At 46.7% G+C, this 26,136-nt stretch overlaps 1 long non-coding RNA gene across 1 annotated transcript; it reads right to left on the bottom strand.

Moving 5' to 3' along the window:
* Positions 1-655: 655 nt before the first annotated feature.
* Positions 656-5,113, bottom strand: LOC129735218 (uncharacterized). The gene is made up of 3 exons (XR_008730612.1): positions 5,022-5,113; positions 2,859-3,072; positions 656-684 (listed from the first exon to the last, which is right to left on the bottom strand). It is a non-coding gene; the product is annotated as an uncharacterized LOC129735218 (long non-coding RNA).
* Between the last annotated feature and the right edge of the window lie 21,023 nt (positions 5,114-26,136).

Raw genomic sequence — 26,136 nt, 5'->3', positions numbered from 1 at the left:
TTTCCTGAGAGAGCTGTCTCTGTGTTTCATCACGTTCCTCTTCAGCCTACAGTAATACAATAAAACTGCTTGCATCTTAAGAAAAAACAGAGCTAGCAATACATCTTCCCATTCTCCCTTGCATACTTGAAAACATTTTTGATTCCCCACCGTTATGATAATCCACCTATAAATAAATAAATTTAAATTTTCTTAGGAAAATTTAAGAAGGCAAAATACAGGATGTTTTGTAGTAATTCAAAAAAAGGTCAGGCTTTGCCTGAAATACAAATGAAACCTAAATTTTGAAAAAGGAAAAAAGGAATAATAAACTGCAAAGCAAAAAAAAAAAAAAGAACAACCCAATTGTGAACCAACTGTACTCTACTGTTCTCAAAATTTGACAATTGTTATCCAGCGCCTCTTCCGTGAACAAAGCGCCTCCTTCTCTAGGCATACCGGAATACAATTGAAAAGAAGCAGAAAATAAGACAAAGAGTTTAATTCATTATTTAATATACCTGTTTCAAGAGCTTTCTCAGTGTTCTTAATTCCATTTCTAAATTCCTAGACTGTAACTCAAGTTTCTGTTTCTCCTCCATCTCTTTACAATATTGATCTTCTTTCCTTCGGAGGTCTTCTCTCCTTTTCTCACACAGCACTTCCACTCTGAGCCTCTTTTCTTCTTCTTGTTTCAAAGAACATCTGGGATTTAACGGAGTATTTGAGAAACAAAAGCACTGATATAAAAGTAGATATTCCACATGATGGACTTGCAGAGACAACTCAAACCATAAAAAATGTTAAACGTTTTCAGAGTTCATATTTTTACTGTACTTTTCAACTTTTTAAAGAATTCTAACTTCATTCCATTGTGCATGGTATCAGTTGTACAAGATACAGAAAAAAAACTTTGAGTGATTTATCAGTTATTTGTAAGTTTGTATAGGGAAACACACACCAGTGTGCACACTTCTATAATAAAATTAAAAAAACCCATCTTCATATTACAGCCATTTTGTTGAAAAAGGAGTTTGTTGTCTCATCAGATCAAAGCATCGCAAACTTTTACTATGGTTAGTATACATTTTCTTAGTATACTGAGCATTGCCTACACATTACGGATTCAGTGACCAGAAGCAATACTGGTGAATCAGCACGCCACTTATCTGTGGCAGACCCAACAATTTTTCAGCAAGCCTTCTGTAAGTCTAAAACAACTGCTGACCACAGGCAGAACAAGCAGCTTCTGTTTACTCCAGAAGGATGTCAGTGTTCAAAACCAGATTCAGAAATGCATGGGGTTTAAGCTGAATACGATTAAAAACAGTTTTAAACCTCAGTTGGATCTACCTCTGGGAGAAACTACAGCAATTCCATTTTGAAGCTGACTTACAAGGAAAGCCTTATGGAAGGTCAGCTTCTTTACCAACTGAAACAATCAGCAATAAGCACTGACATGGTAAAAAACGGTCCATGGTGTGCCCACGGTACCCAAACAAGCAAGCAGCTTTGTGTTTGATCATTATTTTGACTATTTTTTCCCATATACTCGCAACAGTGAACAAAAAAATAAATTAAAAAAAATCGTCAACGTAAGGGAAGAACTGCCAATTGAAAGCCTGCTTTAGAAATTCTGCAAAACAAGAATCAACCACCACTAAAATTACTTGAAAGACTGACAGAAGCATTTGTATTTGAATGGTGTATATTGCAAGGAAAAAGCTTTACATGTAATTTCTAGTGTAATTTCGCAAAAAGTTGCGAATTAAAAATAAATTTAACGCTGCTTGGAGAATTCACTTAGAATGAAAATACTACTTCTTTATACTTGACAGATGCTTGAGGATTTTGAACACCTGCTGAAGTCAAACCCAGGCCAAGCTGGGACCGGCCTCGTCTTCCTCGTACTCCCCTCCCCCGCGCTGGGAGGCCCAACTCCCCCAGGCCCAGCTCCCGCAGCCTCCCCTCACAGGGCTGGTGCTCCTGCCCCCGCGCCAGCCCGGCATCTCCCTGCCGACCTCACACGGGCTGGGCAAGATCTCCTGGGCTGGGCGGCCAAAAACCGGACCCCGGGCTCGAGACACAGCTCAGCAAGCCCTGAGGAGGGGTGGGCACTCACTGCCCCCAGTGCCCTGGCACTGCTGCCCCCCAGACAGCCCAGGCCGCTGCGGGCCGCCCCAGCTGCCAGCTCACGGTGGCTCCTGCTGAGCTCGCTCTCTGCCTGGGCCGCCTGGCCCTGCTGGGCCAGCTCCCCAGCCACGCCATCCCACCGGGGATCACCACGAGGAGATCTCCCCTCCCAGGCCAGGGCTCTGCAGTTGTCCTTGCTCAACTGCCTACGGTGCCTGCTGGCCACCCCTGTCGGACGTGATGTCAACAGCGATGAGAAACCTCACGCCTCCGGGTCTAGCTCAGGAGTGTGGGGAAAGGGGCAATCCCAAACTTGACCCTTCCAACAAACAAACAGGTAAGCAAACAAATGCTCTAAGCTCTGGTTTGACTTGCACTGGGTGGAGTTACCAGAAATCCTAGTATTATAGGCCAACTGAAGCTGCAAGGACAAAATGAAAAAAAACCAAACACCCAACCATCTCTCAAATCTCTCTTATAAATCTGATTTCCCCGTACACACTCTCTTGCTCTTTTCTTGCTAGAAAACAAAGTTAGAACAACATCCAGAAGACTGTACATGGAGCTGGTATCCGGACGTTTTTCCCCTCTCACATTATGTACTTCATAGCATAACTGGCCCACGGGATTCAAAAAACCCAAACCCAAAAGCCTGGAAACTTCTCATCCTGTTGCCTGCACCATCAGTGTCTTTCGGAACAAAACCACTACCAAGATAATACATTATCAGACCACAATTTACATACTTAAGGCTTTGGATATCCCTTTTCCATTCTGCTTCTTGGTGAGCCAACACGGATTTCAAATCTTGAGTCTTCTCCGCTCTGAACTGTGACTCCTCCCTTTCGTCTTCCAATTTCCTTACTTCTCTTGAGAGCGCTTTATACTGATTTTTCTGACGTTCTATTCTCCGTTCATATTCAAGAAGTATGTTTTGCATTTTCAACAAAGTAGCAGAACCTGTTTTGAGACAGAAAAGACACAAAGCTGCACAAATACTGCCCAATGGATAAGCTGTTCAGTGCTTTGCTGTATTAGGTGCAGGTGGCAGGTTAGTGGGAAGGTCCCTGTGAGAAGCCAGGGGTCGCCCCGTGCTGGACATGGACGGTTTCAATGGACCCACCGCAGGGCACAGCTGAGCCTCTCAGCCGTGCTGGCAGCTCCTCAGGAAAAACAAATGTAGGAAAGGGCGAAACCACCACACGGGCAGAGAAGGGGAAAAGCATGTGAAAACCAGCCCCGCAAACGAACACCCAGGTCAGCGAAGGAGGAGGGAGAGGTGCTGCTCCAGGTGCCAGAGCAGAGATTCCCCTGCAGCCCCGGAGAGAACCATGCTGGAGCAGATACCCACAGCGCAGTGCTGCGGAGGACCCCGTGCCAGAGCAGGCGGATCCTTCCCGAAGGACCTGCGACCCATGGAGGGCCCAGGCTGGAGGAGATTTTCCCCAAAGGACTGCAGCCTGGGGGAGGACTCACACTGGAGCAGGGAAAAGGGACGAGGAAGGAGCAGCAGAGAAACTGCTACGTCCCGACTGCCGACCGCAGCCTCCCCGCGCTGCCTGGGGAGGTGGCAGGGAAGGAGCGCGGCAGAGCTTGAGCAGGGGGGGTGCCGACGTGTCCTTCTCAGGTTTGGGGTCTTTGTTTCTCACTATCCAAATGTATTTTAATCCGTGGAGTCTGTTTTGCCAGTGACAGTCCCTGGGAAGTGACAGCCCTGCCTTCACACTGACCCACAAGCTTTTTCACCCCATTTTGTCAAGGACGGGCAGTGGCAGCACTGGGGGGGGAGTTTGGCCTTCGGCCAAGGTTAACACTTGCCTAATGAAATTTTAGCATAGTTTAAGAGCCCTAGTAAGTGATGCTTATGTTTATATAATGCCTTGTGCATATATGCAAGCATCTTATGACAGTTGAAATTTGTTATATATATGTACTTACTATTTTTAAGCAAAGCCATTATTTTGCTGTACTCTTTGTCATTAGCTGTTGAGGGGTGTGCTGGTTGTGGCTGGGATAGTGTTAATTTTCTTCGCAGTCGCTGGTACGGGGCCATGTTTTGCAGTTGTGCCGCAAACAGGGTTGGTAGCACGGGGATGTGTTCGTTACGGCCCAGCAGCGCTCACACAGAGCCAAGGCCTTTCCTGCTCCTCACCCCACCCCACCAGCGAGCAGGCTGGGGGTACGCAAGGAGCCGGGCCGGGACACAGCTGGGACAGCTGACCCCAGCTGACCCAAGGGATGTGCCATGCCACGAGGCATCATGCTCAGCATATAAAGCTGGGGGAGGACGAAGGAAGGGAGGGACATCCAGAGTGATGGCACTTTGTCTTCCCAAGTATTTGTTATGCGTGACGGAGCCCTGCTGTCCTGGAGGTGGCTGAACACCCGCCTGCCCATGGGACTGGGACGTGCTGGATGAATTCCTTGCTTTGCTTTGCTTGCGTGCGTGGCTTTTGCTATTAACCTGTTTTCATGCCGACCCATGAGTTTTCTCACTTTTCCCTTTCCGATGCTCTCCCCCACCCCACTGGGGTGGAACAAGTGAGTGGCTGTGTGGTGCTTAGGTGTTTAGGTGTGGCTGGGCGTAAACCACATCAAGGGGATATAAAGAAGAAAAAGCTCTTGCTGACTTTTGATGACCGCATTAGAAGGAGCTGAACTGTACTTTGCAAGAAACTGCTTCTCCAGCTCTGACTAGACAGAGAACCAATGATAACGTAAGGCACATCGGCTGGTAATGCAGGCAACATCTCAGGTCAGGTGACAGTTTCACAGCTTTTGAGGGGGATCTCTAGTCACAAAGAGATACTATATCAAAATATGAAATTAAAATATTTAGGAGCGCATACAAAGAAATCATGTTTTAAGGGGAACTTGTAACAGCTGAAGACAGAGACTTGAAAACATACCCATATGAACCACACCAAGCTCTTCCAACAGCAGCATAGTCTCCTTGTAGGTTGAAGCTTCCAACCGGACATCCTCTGAAGTTGGGTCAGATGAGTGAGTTAAACCAGGGCCATCAGTTACTTCCATTGGTATGCTGACCTACAAAAAATACAGTACTTTCTGTAATTCCACTGTCTAGTATTACAGACCATTACAAATGCATGAATGATTCATTCTCTCCTTCACAGCCCACAGATTTGTCTCAAATACAATAAAGCTGCATACCAGCAGCAATTTGTACATCTGGTTGATCACTACATAAACACTGCTCCCATCTACGTGATTAAAAGCTGATAGAGACTGTTTACCAAGAAACTAGTTTTACAGTACCTCGTTCCTTTCACTCCTGGGTGTTGCTGCAGGTCTAGAAAACAGAAATATATTTCAGTACTGAAATGCTTACTTTGCATTATGAATAATACCTACAGTAGCTTTGAAAACTTAATTGCAGAACTGAATTAAACTAAAATCTGGTATAGTAACTTTGCTAGATATAGTTCAAGACTGAAACAATTATTGTGTACTATTAATGTCTACTGGAAGGCTAATTTTTCCGCAAGATATTAAGCAAATAGTTGAAATAACTGTTCCCTAAACTTCACGCAAAGTGACAGAAATCTTACAGCTACAGACATGTAGCTATACGGTTATGTGCATTCCCTGTTTAATACCAGGGGTTTAGCTCTCTTCAGTACCGAGAATCCTTCTCCTACAGGTCAAAGAACTGTAATTTTGGATTCTCTGGTGTCCTGGGTCTGGCTGGGATGCAGTTTATTTTCTTCACAGCAGCCCACACAGGGCTGTGTGTTAGACTTCTGACCAAAACAGTGTTGATAACACACCAGATTTTTAGCTAGGGCTGAACAGTGTCAACAACTTGCTCTTTCTCACTTTGCCACAACCCACACAAGTAAGTTCAGGGTGGGCAAGAAGTCGGGAGGGTACGCAGCTGCAAGAGAAAAGGTGGAGTGGGGAGCAGGGCAAAAAATCCTGAGATACCTGCCGTGAAAAAACCTGAGATACCTCACCCTTTTTAAACACATGAAATACTTCTATGCCTGTGCACACACACTCATGTAATGAATCAGAATTTGTGCACGTGACCTTATTGTTAACTTGGCCAGCATGTTCAAAAGCACTCTAAACAAAAGTGAACTGTTTGTCAACACAAAGCGCATCAGGTAGTCACAGGAAAGAACAAGAAAGAACATCAGGCGGTCACATGAAAGAACAAGAATCTTCATATGCATCAGGTTTACAAAAAACCAAAACACACAACAAAAACCCAAACTTGCCTCTAGCTCTCAGGCCAATTTTTATCATTAAGTAAGTTTTATTTTCAACATTCCTTACATGCATACCTTCCTTCATCCTCAGATGTTTCACTGGAAGTGCTCTCATCCGGTACTTGACCATGATTGCCACTGGAAGAGCTCATCTGCTGATGAGCCCTCTGCTTTGAAGGCTGTCTTTTACCTTTCTTTGCAACTTTGGCATTCAGGGCAATTTTACTGCATTACACAGAAAGAAAGAAAGAAATCACCAAGTTACTAGGTTTATAAAAAATATTTCTGTGAAACAGACATTAAGATGATGTCCAGAAACAACTGAGACAAAAAATATCTATGATAAAATCACAGACTTGACTGTAAAGATCATGGAATACGCCCAAGTATTTAAAACCCTTCCCCTAGGAGTGCGGGGGACACGTGGAATCTGAGCTAGATCCAGGTTAAGCTGGACTATACCCAATAGCCACGTTACAGAAAGCACCTAGAGCAGAGATTCCTTTGAAGGACAGACAGAAAAAGCTCCTGCTTAGGTCTGCATAAAAATACGTGTGCCTTCTTTAGACTTTTGAGATTGGTTTGGTAATATCATCTTTTCCCCTCTCCTGACAAAGGGCATATTAACTTAATGAAAAGGAAAACACCAACTGCACGGAGATCACTAAAATCACCTAGAAAAGGGAGTAGTAGCAAACCCCAAGTTCCTACTTTTCTTTTCTAGGTGGCCATTTCCTACAAAAATAACTGCTTTTTCCAGTCTTCAGTTCTGGTTTTGAAGATGCATTTTACCTCAGTGTTGACATGGAAATCACAGGAATTTAGGTGGGGGTTTTCTTTTGGTTTCCCCTTTTCTTTTTTTAGAGCAGGCAATAAATTTGAACCTCCATCGTGCGCTTCATTTTGTCAAAAAAGAATTTTTCTTCATTTTTTGAGAAGCAGTGGACTACTCACTATGGCTTTCACCACTGAGGAAACTACTTCAACTACCACAGTATCAGAAAACCTAAGACACTTACATAGTACTACAAATAAGAATTAGAGATTATTTCCTTAGCTTACCCTTTCATTGGCACTTTACTCAATTTTGAGCTCTCCCCAGATGAAAAACTTTTTGTCTTTTTCTTCTATCATGTTTTCATTCTCCATTTTCAAACAGTCATTCTTCCTTACAGTAATCTTTTGTTTCATTTGCCGATTAGTGATGTTAATTAATTTATCCACACATTTTTGTTTTGCCACGGTCTGCACTTTTGAACATCTTTGTTTGCTTTTTTCCTTCTTAACCTATAAAAACAAAGTTAAGCTTCACGTATTTCTAGAAGACAGAAACACCACATCCAAGATTGATTAATTCAGGGTTTACCCCTGAAATAATATAAAATCATCTTTTTTGTAATTCATAGAGAAGCATTTTCACAAAATTACACTACAAAGTGTATTATGCCATTGAAAGTACTTTGAATTCACTCATGATGCAAGACATAACAAAAATACAGCCCTTAGAAAGAAAACAATAGTGTCTCTTAAAACAGGAACAAGAAAAAAGTGAAAGCATTACTGATGGACAAAGCGTTAGGAGGACTGCACAATGCCTGTTGTAACACCACCAGAAAAAAATCAAGTGGAACTGTGAACAAGGAGAGGAAAGAAAAAAAGATCTCAAACCCACAAACACAACTGGTTTCAAAGGAAAGAGGAATTTTAGTGAAAGGCAATGAAGACACACCACGCAGATATCACAGCACATGAATTAGTAGTCAGGACCCTGTTCAGAAGCTATTTTCATTCTTTGATTCAGAATCAGAACTGATATAATTGTATGGATTTCTTTTTATGGCAATGAAGAGATAACTACTTGCACTGGAACCAAGTGCCACCTGCTGCTAAACTGGAACAATAATGCATTCCGTTTTGCAAAAATGGGGAAAAAAGACAACCCTCCACTGCCCTCTTTCTTCACCAGTCACCTATTTCCATTAGAACAAACCCCAGTTTGTAGGAAGCATCTTCCCGTCGTGACCAATAGCTCAAGTGAACAGGAAATATTCTGCCTGGCTCCAGAAGGCTGCGGGTCTCCCCAGGCTCTTTTACACACGCTCCATCGCTGCTATCGCTTCAGCAGCGGTTTTACCTCCCAACAGAGACCTCCTTAAAAACATGTTCTGACTTTCCTGAACAGTGGATTGTATCTCACAGTTTCATTGATTTGCACAGCAGAATCCTGCAGTTTCCGCTGAAGCTAACGAAGACTGTGTGCTTTCAAACCCAAGCACGTTCAGCGCCTCCACCATAACTCTGAATTAGAGCTATTGCCTAAACCACTACATGCTGCACACGCTGCCCGTGCCAGCCCTGGCTAGCCCAGCCCTGTTTTACCGATTCATCCAGGCACTTGCATCAGTGCCTCTGACTTGGTGAATTTACACATGAGAAACCAGGCATTTCTGACCAACACCCATGCTCTTTAACCGCACCGGTTATTTTTAAATTAATGACACATTACTAATTAAAGTGACCAAGACAAGTCAGAATTACAGCTTGGTTGTAGTCAAAATCACATGCGCCGCAGATTTTCCCTGAATTTCTTCACAGCATCACCTATGATTGCTGTTGTCAAATACATGACTGCTTCTTTCTTTACCTGCAGAAAGCTTGGCACAACACGTACAATAGTGTACAACATACAGCTCCAGCTGACAGTCAGACCAGAATGACCTTCCTGCAGTGCAGGCGGGCTGCGTATCTCCAGTAGCACCCACAGCCCCAGCCTGCACTGCTTTAGAGACAGCAAAGATCCGCGCTGATGAGAAACGCTCTCATGCACATGGCATTTCACCTTGTCCACGGATGTGAAACACGGGTTGCTTCGCGAAATTTAATTGTATGGTTTCGTTCCAAGGCAAAACAGACTGTCCAACAACTTTTCACTTACACTAAAAACCATAAATATTCACCTTCCATATGAACGGATACATGCCAGGATATGTACGGCTGATGAATTTTTTCGCATGTTGCTGGGGAGCAATACCTGCACGTGTTCATCTTTTTGTCCACCTCTACTGGGATTCCTTCTAGCTGGGTACGTTGCATCTCAGGGTTGTATGGAGGGGATTACCTCCAAGCAGCGGGACAGATCACCCCTGTCGCTCCTAAACTGCCTCTGCTGAGCACCTCAGTGCCTCCCACAGTGGTGGCTTGCTCAGGAAGAGGTGGCCTGTGATGGCTCCTCTCCGGTGCACATGCCCACAGGACCACCGAGCAAAGGACTATCCCACACCATCTTTCCCCTCTCTGAGAAGGAAAGCACGTACGCATCTATGGCTGATCTCCCTTCTGAAGCAGTACAGCTCAGCTGAGACCTCAGACTGCTTTTCTGCAGCACCTGGGATTCTTACCAAAACTGTCTCCGTGGACTCTACCCGGACTCAGTTTTGTGCAGAGGAGGTGTTTACTGCCGCATGCGCAACAGCAACGGCAAGGGCAGGCAGCGCAGCGATCTCCTGTTACCGAACGTGCTGCTCTGGGACTCCCAAACAGGCGGTCAGTTATAGCCCTGGCAGAGTTCTCCAGCAAAGCCACCCCCGATTTGTACCCACCTCAGCTGTACAAACACGGTGTAAACAGACGCGCAGCGGCTCTTTACCTCCAGCACTGTATGTCCCTTTCCTTCCCATGTCACCACCACCTGCAAAAGCGCTCACGGAAATGAGCAAACCCCACCCGCCAGAAAGAGGCAGGGCTTTCAAAGGGAAGGAGGGTATTCAATGGAAGCTGCAGATGTGCCCTGCCTGCAGAAGGCACCACTGGCAACCCCTCCTCTGTGAGAGCTGGGGAGATGCAGAGGGGGAGGAAGGCAGGCGTCGGGGAGGAACTAGAAGCCCTGGTTTGCTACTGCTGCAGTAGCCCTGGCTGGGGGGACAATAGAGCTCGCCATGAAATGAGGATCAACCAAAATATTTCAGAGGCGCACAGCAGGGAGCACAAGCTGCTGGGCGTCAGCAAAGGGCTGTGCTCAGCTTTTCTGTGGCACGTTGTCACAGGCAAGGTGAACACGAAGCACAGGGAGGATCTGCAGTTCTACCTGCCTTGCAGGGGCTTGGCCTGAGCTCCCCCTTTGCAAACCAAGTCACCCTCCCGCCACACCGCACAATCTCTGCTTCATGTATGTCCCAGCAACTGGGGTACCACATGCAGAGAAATCTGAGAGGTCCCCCCTGGTCACAGCTCTAGTCATCACTGGTTCCAACAACTTCTGATGCTCAGGGTGTCCCCTGCGCCAGTGGTCCTCCCTCCAGGCGCCCCTCCTCCTCTCCATTTGCCCTGGAGTAGACAACTCAACATCACACCCATTCTGGGGAGATTTAAGCCCCAAAGAGCTCAGAACTGGCTGAAGCCAGCACAAAAGCCTATCTTCTCTCTGAGAGTTGCAATGTCCTTACACCCTCCCTGTCCTTCCCGTCTCGATCAGAAACCAAACAGGGGAAGCGGTGCACGCAGATACACAGAGAATACTGAATGGGACACACTGGCTCCTCTTCCAACTCCTTTATTGTCTCAAAGGTGTTTTCATTCTGTTGGAGGAAAAAAGAGAGAAATATGTAGAGTCCCCAGGTTTATCCCTGGTAAGCACTTTCACATGTTCATTTAGTAAAGCAGATTAGATTGATTCCTCAGATTTATTTTTTTTGGGGGGGGTGGGGTGGGAAGGCGGGGAGGGGGATTATAATGAACTCATTCAGTTTTTAAATCAGGCTTAGGAGCCATGACTCACTGGCTACGAATACATGTACACACATGCATGTACAGGACAGCACAGAATACTCTATTTACTCATATGCCTCTGAAAAGACTTTTTTTTTTCTATTATTTGTTGTTCTCGGCATCATTTATGGCTGGACTGCATGGACAAGATGGTTTTCTTAATTCTGTGAAAACACTTGCATCTATTGATGCCTGCACCTCTAAACATAGTGATATGGTCATACAGCCAAATCTGCAAAGCGGATTACTGTTCTTACACCATTCTGGGCATGGCAGGCATACCCACAGAAACACCCCTGATGGCCTAATGGTCATGCCTATTTACACATTTATTTCTGCTATTTCATCCTCTGTAAAGAACAAGTGCTCCTTTCCTCGACCTGTCTCAGAACAAACCTGAATACTTAAGGAATTAAAACAGATGAGTCGGCCAAAGGAAAATTTAAACAGACTTAATTTAACAATGCCAAGGTGTTATTACTAAAATGCAAGCACTTTGACAGCAGGTATCTTATGAGCGCTGTGCAAAGTGACACAGAAAAGCCTCAAGAAAAATCTACTAGAGTTTGGGTCAATACACTAAATCCCAGCACAATGGTTCAAGGGTAAGGGCACTTTAAAACAGAATGTGTCCCGAATCATGTTAGGAAGAAGACAAAGAACATATCCTGCTGGGAAGATCATTAACGATTAGGAAAACTCGAGCAGGCTACTATAAATTTGTCCCAGGTTAGAAAAGGCCAAGAATCTTTCAAAGGACACCACAAAAAAATAACATTTAAGACGAAAGGCAGTGTAGGAGCAAATGGAATTAAAAGGAGTCCTAGAAAGTAAATCTTTCAGTAATAAGCAAGCAAGGCTAATAACAATCTAGGGCATAGAAAAGATTAGCTCAGCACCAGGATGCACAGCAGATAGGAGAGCAAATTAGTTCTGTCTTACCAAATGTAAATGGGGGCCGGGGGGGGGGGGGGGCAGAATTCAGTACTTAGTGTTTCTCTTTATTTTTCCTGCATCTAATTTTTAACTGTTAAGAGAAATAACACTAAAACTTTATTTTTGCTAATGCCAGGCAACCAGAATCTGGAATTTAAATTAATCCTTCACACACTGCCATTTAGGGATCATTTCTACCAGATCCAACAAGGATACAAGGGATAGGACAAGAGGAAATGGCCTCAGGTTGCCCCAGGGGAGGTTTAGATTGGACATTAGGAAAAAATTCTTCATTGAAAGGGTTGTCAAGGACTGGAACCAGCTGCCCAGGGAAGTTTCAGGGTGGCCTCACCATCCCTGGAGGCATTTCAAAGATGTGTAGATGTGGTGCTCAGGGACACAGTTTAGTGATGGACTTGGCAGTGTTAGGTTAATGGCTGGACTCAATGATCTTAAAGGACTTTTCCAACCTAAATGATTCTATGATTCTATGCTGTTCAAAATGACCTACAGTCTTCCTTCAAAAAAGAGGGGCTATATTGCTGTTTCAATTGTACTGGTTATCGGGTAATCCAGCCTCATAGCACTCTTTAAATTAAAGTTTACAAGCACCGAGATATTCCCCAGTGACTGCACTTTAGCTAGTTTGATATTAAGCTATACATTTTTCTTAACGTGATTAGCAGCATACCTCAAGCTATGTTTGAACATATATTCTTAGGTGAATGGGAGATACTACCAGCTTTTCATTAGACAGAACATACGAGTATTTTAAAAAGCCAAACTCTAACAGAATACACAGCACAAGCGTGTGTTTCTGCCAAGATATTTTCTATTAAGTAAATCAAATGCATATGTTCGTTCTCTCCCTCTTCTGTCCATGCTTAAAATCCAGGCAAATTTGCAGAAGAACAGCGCAAAGAGCAAGGTGTTAGAACTTAGAGAGAAGACCCACAACTTCTCTCGCACATGCTCTTCTGCTACCTGTAGCTACGTGCTTACCTTTGCACTCACATTTGTTACACAACACACTTTGGTGCCCGGGAATTTGATTGATTTAGATTCGCCCTGACAGAAGGAAACCTTTTTTTTTAACCGTTTGACCTTGTTTCACTTCTAACTGGAAGATCAGTCCTGCCAGGAAGGAGAGGTGAAACCTCACGACAGCTGGAGGGTGAATAATCTCTCTTCAAACTCTAAAACTCTGCGTATGAAGTTTCCTTTACAATTTGTACTCCACCGGGCTATTAAAAATGTACGAAAAGCACAGCAAGAAATCAAGCCGCCCGCCAGTACAGAAGGTGCCAGCAGCTCCTCCTCGTTTCGCGAAAATCCAGCCCTCACCCTGAGGCTGCGGGACCAAATCCTGCGCAGCTGGAAGCGGCAGCGAGCCCTGGCCCCGGGGAAGGGCAGCTCAGCACCCTGCAAGGACGAGGCGCATCGCTCCGCTCCCCGCCACCCCGGGATGCCACACAGCCCCGGCGCCGGGCAGCGGCGGCAGCACGGGCTCGCTGACGGTAACGGCGACCCTCCTGCCTCCCCCGAACGCGTAACGAGAGGCGAAAGCACCGTCCGGGCCGGCGGCCAAAGCACCTGGAGCCGCATCTCCCACCCCGGCAGGCCCGCCACTCGCCGGGCCGCCACCCCCCTCGCACCCAGACGGGGGGCGAGCCCCGGGAAGGGACATGTCGCACCGGGACGTCGCGCAGCCCCTCCGAGCGCCGAGGCCGGCAGCGACCGTCTCCTCGGGACCTGATGCTGCCGTCCAACGGCCGGATCCCATCGCCCGCCGTGCAACGGATCGAGCACCCGCACGGCCGAGGGACCAGCTACGCGTGTCTGCGGGGACGGGAGCTGGGGGGCAAACCCACAAAGCTAGCACAGCTCTTCGCGACAGGGAAATACTTTATACACCTGGAAAAACCGTTTACGATGACCTTTAGTCACACTTAACCCTCACTGGGTCTTACGAGCCTCGTCCCCATTTAAAGGCACAGCGGTCTTTAGTTTCACTCAAGTGTTCATGCACAGTTCAAGTAATTTCTGTTTGGTCCCATTAACCAACTGGTTCTCCTTGAGCTTACCTTGTGCCCCAGCTTGCCCCATGGCGTCTGTTCCCCCTCCCGAGGCCGTGTGCTGCCAAGCGCCTGCGACACGCCTGTCCTCCGGACCCTCTGCTGTGCTTCGCTGCAGACCCTCACATCTTTTCTCTACGTCGCCACTTAAGGCGCAGAGCTGCCTTCTGCTGACCACCTACGTGCAAGCCGTCGGTCCGCAACGCTTCCCGGGGCGCCGGGGGCTGCCTGCGGCGCGGCGCGGCGCGGTGCGGGGCCGGGGGCGGCTCTGCGGGGGCTGCCGGCGGCTGAGGCGGAGCCGCGAGTGCGGAGCCGCGGCGCAGCCCCCGGGTTCGCCCCCTGCGCAGGGCTGCCCGCTCCCTTCCCTGCGCGCTCCCCGGCGCTCGCCGCCTCGCTCCGGCCTCTCCCGGAGAAGGGGTCCGCTCTCCGGCTGGCCAACGCCTGCCCCGAGCCGGGCACGGCCAGCGCCGCCGTCGCAGGAGCGTGTCGGGGCGAGGGGCGGCGGCGAAACGTCTCGAACCTCGGCAGCGACAGCCCCGACCGCGCGGAGACCCGGCAGCGAGCCCGGGCCCCCCGCGGGAGGCGGCTCCGGCTGACCGGCACCTTCACGCCGCACTCGCGGCCTCTGCCGCGGTCGTGCCCGTCCTCCGCAGCCGCTCGGGGGGCGCCCGTCACCCGCAGCTCCCCCGGCTCGCCCGCGCCGCTCCCGCAGCCGCCCCCGGGCAGGGCGGGGGGGGACGGCGGAGCCCTCCCCGGCTGCCGTGCGGGCTCTGCGGCCCGGGCACAGCGGCCCCGCCGGCGCACCCCGCAGCGAGCGCACCGCGGCGCGGGGGGGCGGGGGGCGGCCACCGGCTTCCAGCCGCCGGCTGGCCCCGACGGAGGGGCGGGCGGGGTCGCTCCAGCCCGCGGCACCGGTGCCGGACCGCCCGCCGGCCGGGAGGGGTGTCCCCCCGCCCCGGGTGGCCCCGCGCCCCCCGAGCCGCCCCCCTCTCGCAGCCCGGGCTGCTGCCGAGCTCCGCTGCCGAGAGCCCGAGCGAGATCGCTGCCCCCCGGGCCCCGGTGCCCACCCGGCGCTGGAAAAGCGCAGCCCCCTGCGGCGGGCTTACAGGCACCAGGGGCTGGGGGCTGCCTCTGCCTGCCTGTGCGGGTGTGTACACCGCATAACCCAGCGCTGACCCTACCTGCATGCACACGTGTGTGTGGCGGGCATGCCCGCTCGGCACGCGTGTGCCCACTGGAACACACTTCCTTGGCCGGAGCCGGGGGGGGCTGCAGCAGCCTCCCCTCTCTCCTGGGCTGGTACTGTAATAAGTAACTAAAGGTAATTTGCTGATCAACCAAGGTAAGCAAGAGGAAGGAACCCATCGTGGTGGCCTTAAGAACTTACTGTTTAACAAGAAGAGACGTTTCCACAATGTTATCTTGCTGCACCAAACATGGGAACGTCCTGTCTGACGAGAAACCACGATAACAGAAGCAGCAGAGGGGCTACTGAAGGTGTCAGAAGCGACCTCGGGGAAGATAAAAAGAGCTGCTCAGCTTGCTTGAATTTGCGCGCCGCTGGTGGAGCAGGAGACTCCCCGGCCGCCCAGCGCTGTTTTGCTTACTTGTCGCTTGCTTTAATAAATCACATTTTCTAATTGGCCAGTCTCTGTCATTTCATTGGACAGGTAAACTCTAACAATTTTGGTGCCGTGACTCGGATAAGGGCAATCTGGCCTGAGGTCCGTGGCAGGGGAGGCGCCCCGCTGGATAAGCGGCCCTTGTCAGGGTGCTTCTACGCCAAACCCTTTACCGACGAACCTCAAATGTGACAGTAAGCAAATAAAACCGGTTACCCCATAACCTCTGTGCACGAAGCCCGAATGAAGACGCAGGACGCGTGAGTATAGGCCGGTTCACCGTTCGGTTGGGGTTGGGTATCCTGAAGCGTGCTTGTGTGCGACGCCCAGGGAGGGCGAAGTGAGTGCGGACCCTCAGTAGTGCGGTTTCCAGACCCCGCGAGGGGCTGCGCCACGAACCAGGGGAAGCGACTGCGCGAGTGAAAGAAGGCGCCTCGGAAGATGGGACAGAGGAAAAGCAAGCCCTCTGATCCCATGGGTGGTTCTGGGGTCCAGATTAGGCTCCCACAGATACCACCGGAGAGTCCGCTAGGACTCATGATAAAATTTTGGGATGCGTACCCTTCTAGGCAGGGTAAGAGTAAAGTAAGATTGATACACTACTGTATGGAAGTTTGGGGTGGGAAACAAATCAGGGGCGACCACCTCTACCGACCAGTCTTCGGGCCATCTGAAGACTGGATATGCCAGGCTTTGAATAGATATGTGAATTCAAAAGACCCCTTTTGCCCGGAGGAAAGTGAGTATGCTTCCTTATGGGCAGGGTCTGAAACTAGGGCCCTTTTGTTCCCGTTAAAAGAAAACAAAGGGGGGAAAAGAAGAAGAATAGAAGTGAGGATGAGATCCCTACCTCTCCCCCTCCGTATATACCTCCACCGCCCCCCCCTGCCCCCCCCCCCCGCAGCAGCCCTTACCACCTCCCTCCCTCCCCTCCCGCTGCTATCTAGACCCTGTGAAAGTGTTAAAGTATCGGGGTGAGTTTGTACAAAGCCCCGTCGCCCCTCGAAGGTGCGGCTGAGCCCTGCGGGACGCATGGCAGGGTGTTTGCTGTTTGCCTGCGAAGGCGTGGTATGTAAGAACGCAGACTTAAAGCAACAAGGAGCAGATTTGCATTCAGGGTCAGAAAGAGTCAAAACAGAAGTGCTGTAGCAGAGGCAGGCTTGTGTAACCTGCAGAGCAGGAAGAGCATCTCCTGCCCCGAACCCTTCTGATGGTGGGGAGGAGGGGGTTGCTGTTGCTGACAATTGAGCAGAAGGACCTGACAATGTCACCCCGATTGCTGCAGCATTTGCAGCACAACGGGACCGGTAACGGCCCCTCTAGGGCAGGCAGCGGGTCTGAGGAGAGTGAAGGTGAATCTCGGATGGGGAAATTTAGATGTTGGAAAGTTGGTTGTGAATAGGCCTGGATAAAGGTTTGAGTTGATTTTTACTAAGGTAATCGTGATGTAGAAAAGTTGATAGAAGGAACAGGGGACGTGTACAGAAGGTGAGAGAAGAAGAGCTGGGTCGTGCTAAACTGGTAGAGGAGATGAAGCAGAGACCGAGGAGGAATATCAGGCAGAAGCGAATGAGCATATTGTAGGGAAAGTGGACACTGGAAGCGAGAGGGCCCTGAGCTAAAGAACCAACAAGGGGTTCTGGTGAACTAGGGACTAGGAAAAATGAGGTGGAATTTTTAGTGAATACAAAACCAACTTATTTGGTGTTAAACTTCAGTGAAAAGAATTTGTTACAGTTGTGGGAGCTGCTGGCCACCAGGAAAACATCCTGAAACCTTTAAAGTACAAACTAAGAAAACAAGTAAGACTGCCAAATTCACCAAAATCTTTAAGTGGAAAAGAAATCTTTAACCAGGTATATCTGGAAATAAATTCCAGGTAAGGAAAAAATGCTTTACCTGTTACAGTAAAAATGATAAGGGGAAGGCCTGCCTAGTTCAGGTAAAACAATATCCCTTGCTCAGCAAGGCTATGGGGAATATTGGCAGAAAAACTGAAATAAAATACACTCTGTAGTAGTTCTACTAATGTAAATCTGTGTGTTTTACCATGACAGTGACTTGTTATGGGATGTGCAGGTGAAACTCTGCAGCAGCAGAGGAGGTAGGAAAGGAGGAATTATCCTTAATACCAGATGGTAAAATCCAAACTGTAAGTACAGATCAGGAGCCAAACTATTCTAATGATTCTCGATTACCTGCTAGCCGAAGAAGGAAGTGTTTGTGGTAAATGAAATGTTTCCAATTGTTATTTGAAAATTGATGGCAATGGTGAGGGAGTTAAACAAATCACATCAGAGACAGGGAGGTTAGCCCATGTTCCCGTCCGAACTTGGAAAGACTGGAATATTGACTTGTTTTCCTGGCTTCTCGGGAGCCCCTGGGTAAAACGAATCCTATTTTATTTGTTATGTGGATTAGCCACCTTATTGTTTTTGCCATGTGCTGTTCCATGTTTTATAAGATTAATTCAACACGTTATAACTAACATGCAATTTGCTACTATGATTTCACCCAATGGCGTTAAACAAATTCGAGTAGTACGCCGAAATGTACAGTCGACAATACAGATTAGATAGTTAACACAATAACAATTTAATAGCAAACAGGAATCTGGGAATAATTAACTATTAACAATTCATACAACAATGTAGGCTGATGAAGAATACAAGTAGAATACCAAAGAAAACAACCATCAGGAACGCACAGACGAGGATGTGGTAACGTCTTTTATACTTTTCCACCTCCACCATAAGTTCTTGATGTGTGACAGCAGAAAAACTCACCCTCTGCCTAACCAACGAGAAAAAAAAAAAAAAAGGGGGGGTTTGATTCCCCTTTATAATGAACCATACAGGTTAGACCATCCAGAGCCTTCCTCCCTGGCAGGTGACGTGGCGGTCTGATGGTGAGAAAACATTGCACTGAAAGCAAGGACCTGTCATTTGGCCATAGTGCCATAAATGTTACCATTAACAAACTTACCGGAGTGGTAAGCTCGGGAAATGGGTCCAGGACTTCATCTGGACACCCAGCAGCCATCTTTTATCGTGTATGCCTTTGAACATGCGCATGCGCAATTTTAAACCCCACAGAATGTACTGGAACAATCTGGAAAGACCGCGCATGCGAAATCCCTATAGTCTAGCCATGATAGTGACGCATATGTATTAAAAAAAAAAAAGAATGTTTAAAGAAACTATAGTATTTATAGTTCATTTATTACTTAACTGGAATGTAGAGTTATCAGTGTTGGTTTTAGGTTTTGTTTTTGTAGGTTATTATATGTATTACCCAACCCTTTTGATTTATTTTGAAAACCGTGTGTTAGATGTAAAGTAAATTCAATGAATCATTTGACAACCAGTAAACAACAAATAACAATTTCTTAACAAACATGAACTAGAAGTTGAATAACAGAATGACAGTCCAGCAAAGTCTCATGTGAGGTGGAAAACAGGCTTCTTCACTCGTGAGTCCAGCACGGTCCTGAATAATGTCGGGGTGGTAACTCCATCTGTTCCCTCCACGATAGTCTGTCTGGTCCTTGGTATTTTTCTTCACGAGGTAACGAAAATGAACAGAAACAAATAACAAGTCACATGGTAACTGCTGGAGATCAACAGTTTTCTTTTGTTTATGTAACAGTCTCTCGCACTCTGCTTTGGTATCCCATGGGTTCCACTACTTGGGGCGGATTGCGAGGAAGAGATCCCACTCTTCTGTACCGGCGTGACCAAAAACACTCACAAAAGCACATGCTGATGGTTACTGTAGTCACGATGAGACAAAGGCTGAACAGCAAAACCGTACAGAGTGTGTCGTCTCCTGCTCCCATCTTTTCCAAAATGATAAGGATTGTTTGTGGCGAGACAAACAAATTGGTCCGTGACCCTCCTGGTCAAGATTCAGGCTAATGCCCTGACCAAAACTGCACAATGAAAACGCATGCGCAGCCTAACCTTAAAGGGGCATGAAAATTTACCCCTTTAAATGCCCACCTCTTGGCTCTTGATTCTTAACCCCCACAAACAAACCTTATATATGCTAAGAAATGTTGTATTGTGTTTTGTTATGTAATCCTGTTATGATAATGTTTTGAAATTAGCTTATGACATGTTTGAGTTTTGAGTTGTTAGCTAACGTTTGTTAGGGATTTGTAGTTCTTGTTAGTCATTTGTAGTTATTGCCTGTTACTGTTTATTGATAATGGTAAATGGGTTTAATGCTTAGATAAAGATTGTTAACCTCCTTTGTATAGTTGGCAGAATCTTTTCTCTATCTCTATCTATGCCACCCACGGAGCAGCAATGTTGAGCCACGGGGCGGTGTGAAGGACGTTATTGGGACATCGCTATCTGTCTCACCATTGCTGGCTGACCGCAAAACAACACAGAGACGGAGATACCCGAATCACCCAGAATAGGAGATCTCCGGGGAATACCCTGCTTAAAACACCCCACTTCCGGACATTCATGTTGGGTTGTTTGCCAATGTCTAAATTGTGATAGGGATTGGTCCTGTGTTTCATTTAAGAGACAACCTTACTGTATGAAATGTCACAATGATTCGATACGTACCAGGGGACCAGAGGATCAAGTGGAAATTTGTAAATTATTTTGTGGATGGGAACTGTCAGTACCTGAACTTTGGGAAGTACATGAAACAGACTGGTACAGAGTTTTAAGACAGTGTACTATAAGATTCGCCTGGAAACGGACACAGCAACCAAACAGGTGGAAATATATTTAAGAGATAACTAACTCTTTAGACCTTGGAAATTATTGACAGGATAACAGCAAAATTCCCCTGAAGACTACCTGCTGCTGCCAAGAAGATATTGATATCCCATTGTTCTCTGCAAAAGAGTGGACAAGGAAGGCAGAGAGGTACTGAACAGTGGGGAAATGAAAGCTAGTATCCTATTAATGGTATTGGTTACCATGACTTTAAAAAAAAAAAAAAAAAAGAGCATTACCCTTCAATTGGACCTTAGGTTGATGGGAAGATTCAATAGAAGTTCGGTATAACGATATATTTGATCCCCAAAATTCCAAGTTAAATTGGAAGATTTAGTCTTTTATGAACTAGACCTACCCGGTCGAGGAGAAAGAACAATAAAACCTTTTTATCTCTGCCCCAGTTCGAATCCAGGGAAAAGCTATTGCAATTTCCCTAATCACTATTACTGTGCATATTGGGGATGTGAAACCATAGCTTCAAACTGGGACGTAGCCATTAAAAATAGATTCTTAAATATAACATGGGGACCCAGAGGATGCAATCCACCAGCTCCTAGCTGGGATAGACACACAGAGGACCCCCATCTTGGCAGCTGTAAGCACGTTATGTACTAGAAATCCTGCAGCCTAATGACCACGGATGGCTATTAGGACGAACCTGGGGAATAAGATATTGGGAACCTGGAGCTGATAGAGGGGTCTTAATATTTATTCAGAAACATGAACTAAAAACGCCACAAGCAGCGGGACCCAACAGAGTTATTAAAGAGCAAAAAGGTAAAAAGGAAAAGAGAGTCATTAAGAGAGTTCAGCCAGCACAGCCATTGCCCTCTATCCATTTTCATGACAGTTAAAGCCTGTACACCTCTTTGTTCAGGAATGCTATTTTCTTACAGATTCTTCCATCCATGTAAAGGGGCTCTCAGCTGGGCAGTAGGCAGTAGGTACTATCACAAAATAAGAGATTCATAGGAGCAACGGCCACAAATACCTGACTTTCTAGTATAAAAATCTTGGGTTGTTGAGGCAGCATGGTGATGTTACAACAAAAGGCATAGGGAGAAGTGTAAAGGGAAGCTCTTAAAATCAGTCCAGTTTTAATGAAAACAGAATCCCATCAGGTTGCTTTGTCTTTCTAGCTTTCCTGTTCACTGGAACACTTGAAGCACACATCTCTGTGTTGTCCTCATCAGTATTATAAGCTGTCCTTGTAAATGAAATTGTGCTATTCTCCTCAGGGATGAATCTGAATTTCTCAGTTCATTTGGGTCTGAAAAGAGCTTACTAAGCTTACTCTGCCATTCGTGTCTCCCTTCTGTTGCTCTGCACAAAACAGGGTATGTATTAATGATGCTGGCCCTGATCCTGAATGTCCTTTTTGCTGATGGTGGGACCAGGGGGGAGACCTCGTGTATGCTGAAAGAATCACCAAACCCCTTTGATCCACTTCAAAACTCCCAGGTCTTTTTTATCTGCTTGTGTTTGAACTAGGAGACATGACAAGTATATACTCACAATTAACACAGTCCATGAGGATTTAGATGGGGAATGCAATTCGTTTGCCTTTTAACTGTCCAATTTTGGACATTTTCATAAGGGAAGTGAGAGAATTACTTTCAGAGGACTGATAACAAGCAATCTGTAGAGTGACAGATGTCAGAAACAGACAGCACCATCCTAAAATGGAGTGGATACAGAGCACCTGCATCTATGTACACCTGTTCCTATACACATATTTCAGGAATGGGATTGCATCAATAGATAAAATAGATATCGCTATGAGACTCTGCATCTCAAAACTCCTTGCAAGTCTGCAGGAGGACTGACCAAAAGTCTAAAGATCAGATTCAAGGCTAAAAAAAATTTGCATGACAGTCAAAGACCAGCACTGATTTAAAAGAACTGCATGTGAGGAGGCCAGTAACAGAGGGAACACAACCTAGAGACAGCACTCCAAGTTTTACAGCCTGTTTCATGGCCACATGTAGGTGTGGCAGTTACCTGGAGGACACGTGCTCTCCTATCACAAAGAGTAAATGCCTCACAAGTTTGTGATCCTGATGGAGGAAAGGCTGTGCTACTGCCCCTTAGCCCCAGCTACCCTTATGCCTTGTCCTGTTTAATGGCTGCTTTGACTGTGTTTTGGAATTGTTAAATAGGTGAAAACATTGTCTGTTTGTTATTTCTGTTATTGCTGTTGTCATTTCATAGAATGCTAAAGGCTACTCTCAAAAATAAAGATGAGGTTTACCATCCTATTTGATCCTTACAGTGATAAACAATTTTAGGTTGCCATAATTTCAGACAACCAAGCTTAAGAAATCCTAAATCAGTCTGTGCGGTGGGAGAGAGGGCACTTACTCAACCTCTCATGACAATGAAGCAACATTTGAGGACTTACGAATTGGATATGCCAAAAATTTCAGCCTTGAAAACCATTAAGTGACCTGTGGAAATGCAGGCCTCCTTAGGACAACAGAAATACCTCTGTTTCATTTTGCTTTCCAGTTCTAGTGGAAGCAAATCAGCTGTTCTGTAACATGCTGCTACCACCACAATCAGTTCTGGTGCTTAAACTGGAGTCCCACCGTTATAAATGCTGGTGAGCTGCTGGTCAGGCACTCTGCACAACACATTTTTCTTTGGATCTCTCTTGGTGATCTCACCAGTTAACAGCCTAAAAATTGTATGGTTCAGAAGACAGTGGTAAGTTCATGTTTTACCCTAGTAGCTTTGTGAGGAGAAGAATTCTGAATCCTGTTGGTGCTGGGAAGATTAAATTTAACCTCCCATTTTCTGGATTTTGTTGGGTGTGAAGGAGGAAGAAGAGTTTGAGTTTAGTAAACATGAAGAGACTCTTGATGAATGTTCTAGAAGCCAAAGAGCTGTTCTACATTTTTTTTACTTTACCATCAAATGAAGAAACATGGGGTTCTGCTCCCCATAATAACAACTCAAGCATCATATAGCTGTAGAGATGGCATTTGAAGTATTTAAGTAGAGTCTAAAAACTGAGGCAACAGAACAGGAGATAAACTGCAAGCACAAAGAAATCATTGGGACCATGCCCACGCATTTCAGAAGCGTTATCAGCCAAAGGCCAGCCTTAGAAAAGCCTTTAGGTACCTTATACATCTGTTGATGTACACGTAGGAAACATAAATAGAAATAAATTCCCTTCATCTTAGTAAATAAGCAAAGGTATTCTTCAGAAATGCTAAACCCATGTGTTTGTACGCAATGCTGAGGGCTAAGCTGACAATGCCCCAATAGCACTCCGAAGGTTAATTCTATAGATAACCCCTTTTCCAGTCATGCACGGAAACAGCCCAGGAAATTCAGCGCCTCTGCAAACAGTAAGAGTAGATCCCAGGCAATATACAATATACTCTCATTCCAGGTAGCTGAGGTGTCTTTTATTTCACTATACCTATCTGTTCTCTTGTTACATAAGAAAATTGTAATGATAAACCTAAATGTTCCTGTGACCTTAAAGATGTAATAGCAACAACTCTTTGTTTTGACAGAGAGATGACTTCGTGGTTGTAACAAAGAAAACAAAAGTCTGTTTAGCTCATGCGTTGGTATGATAAAGCCTGCTGTACTCAGAGCCAGCTTAATGAACCTTGGACACAATCAGTCTTCACTTAATAGCAGGTCTCCCTTTAGTGTGTTGACAAGAGATGCAAAGTCAACAAGTTTAAATCTTCCCTGAGCAGTGGGTTTTGGTTCATAATTACCTGGTGAATGGAGCCTGGTGGCTGTTACCGCTGATCTCTTAGGGGGTGAGACAACAGGCCTGTTAGCATCCTGATCTTTTTGTACTTCTTTCTCCACACCTTTAGGGAAAAAAAAAAAAAAAAGGTAGAAAGAAACCTGTTTTATAATTCTGTTTGCAACTGTGCAGAACTATGTCACTAAGATACATACCAGAATGGCGAAATACCAGTATTTCATCCATGCACACCCTGGGCTTTGCACAGAATGATACTACACAGTACTTCTGTGTTGGATGTCAACCTGCCCCTTCTGCAAGCATGACTGTGTGCATGTGGCTGAGCTGACACGCACAGCACTAAAGAAGGTCAGAAGGTGCCTTACACACTATCTGGGTTCTCCAGCCACCTGCACGGTGGCAAATGCCATTAAGGCACAAACAGCTACATAGGTAGCCCATCCTATCTGTTCTGAGCTCTGTGTTCTCTCTCTTTACCTTGCTGTGCATCCTCACCCTGGGCTGGAGGAGAAGCTGAGTAGGACTATGCGAAGCTGACTGAAGTTACCTGCAGGGCCCTGCTCTATCAGCTTCTTCCCCAGGTTGGGAAACGGCCTTTTCTGGTGGCCAGCTTTCCCAAGAGGGTCTCACACAGGCAAGAGACGGGCTTCTGCAGAACCAGAAGCAGGCAGGCTGTGTCGGGGCTGTGCTGGATGTGGCGTGCCAGACAGGAGAGGGGGTCTCTGCCTGTGCACTAACTCAGCCAGGGCCAGAGAGGTGCAGCACAGGCAACGCACAAAACCGACAACACGCTGTGCCAATGCAGGATACAACAGGGCCACATCATTTCCTTGATGTCCACAAGGCCGAACCAAAACCTGGTTCATGCTCATCTATGACCCAGGCATGTTCCAGGCTGTCTGCCCTCCCTCCTCTCCGCTCTGTGTGTGTAGCTCTCCACATTACTCTTGACCTCTGCATTGATCCCTTTTTTCTGCAGCCACTAATTCTTCCCACTGACAGCAGGATGCCCCAGAGCTCTTGGATTATGACCTCCAGAAACTTTGCGCTAGCCTTTCCTCTTCCTTTAGTTTTCCAGAGGGAGGCAACTGGGTGTCTGTTATTATCCCTCCCATGGCTGGAGCTCTCTGGTTAGGGGGCTCAGGGTGGTCTGTCAGTTGTCCAGGCTCTGCAGCCGCCGACTGCCTCTTGTACCAGGGAGATCCAGCTTCATCTGGAAGCCAGAGCGGCCACCCAGGCTCAGCTCACCCCTCCCGCCCACCCACAATTCTCATCAAAATAGCTGTGGGGACCATGCTGAGTGCAGGAACGTGAAAGACTGGCCCTGCTTGTTTTTCCATGGTGTGACAGTCAAGCCACGGGATTTCATGTGGAAAACGCTGAGGAAGTAAGAAGAAAGAGCAAGGAAAAGCAAATCTCCGAGACGGTAAGGGATTTTTCTGTATACTTTCCTTTTTTATCGTTAGTGTTTGTTGGGGGTTGCATTTTGGTCTGCAGGACTGTGTCACAGCCCCCGGACACACAGGAGAAACAGACACTTAAGGCAAACAATGTTTGCCTCATTAGCTTGCCCTTCTCTTGAGTAAGTTCACAGACAGCTTGTAAGAAAATGTCAACGTCCCACAGAATCTGTAGTATCTGAAGCAGGAAAACACACTCCTATTTTCTTGCTGGTGCTTAAAGATGGTGACAGTCCAAAAACTAATGCTCTCTTCCATTTGGCTTAATGCATATGTGGTACGTCTCTTTCAATAGTGGAGAAAAGTGATAATTTTATAGGGAGATCAAAGCTTCAGGCACACTTACTGCATGACTAGTTTTCTGCTCTTTCCAAAGCCACAGCTAGTCACAGCTGCAGTATCAGATGCATCATTCACCCTGCCACTTCCGTCTGCATCGGGACCTGCAAGCAGT

Source organism: Falco cherrug, unplaced genomic scaffold, assembly GCF_023634085.1.
Source record: "Falco cherrug isolate bFalChe1 unplaced genomic scaffold, bFalChe1.pri scaffold_58, whole genome shotgun sequence".
NCBI classification, from domain to species: domain Eukaryota; kingdom Metazoa; phylum Chordata; class Aves; order Falconiformes; family Falconidae; genus Falco; species Falco cherrug.
Note: the sequence above shows the minus strand (reverse complement) of the source record. Positions and strands in the feature narration are given on the sequence as shown.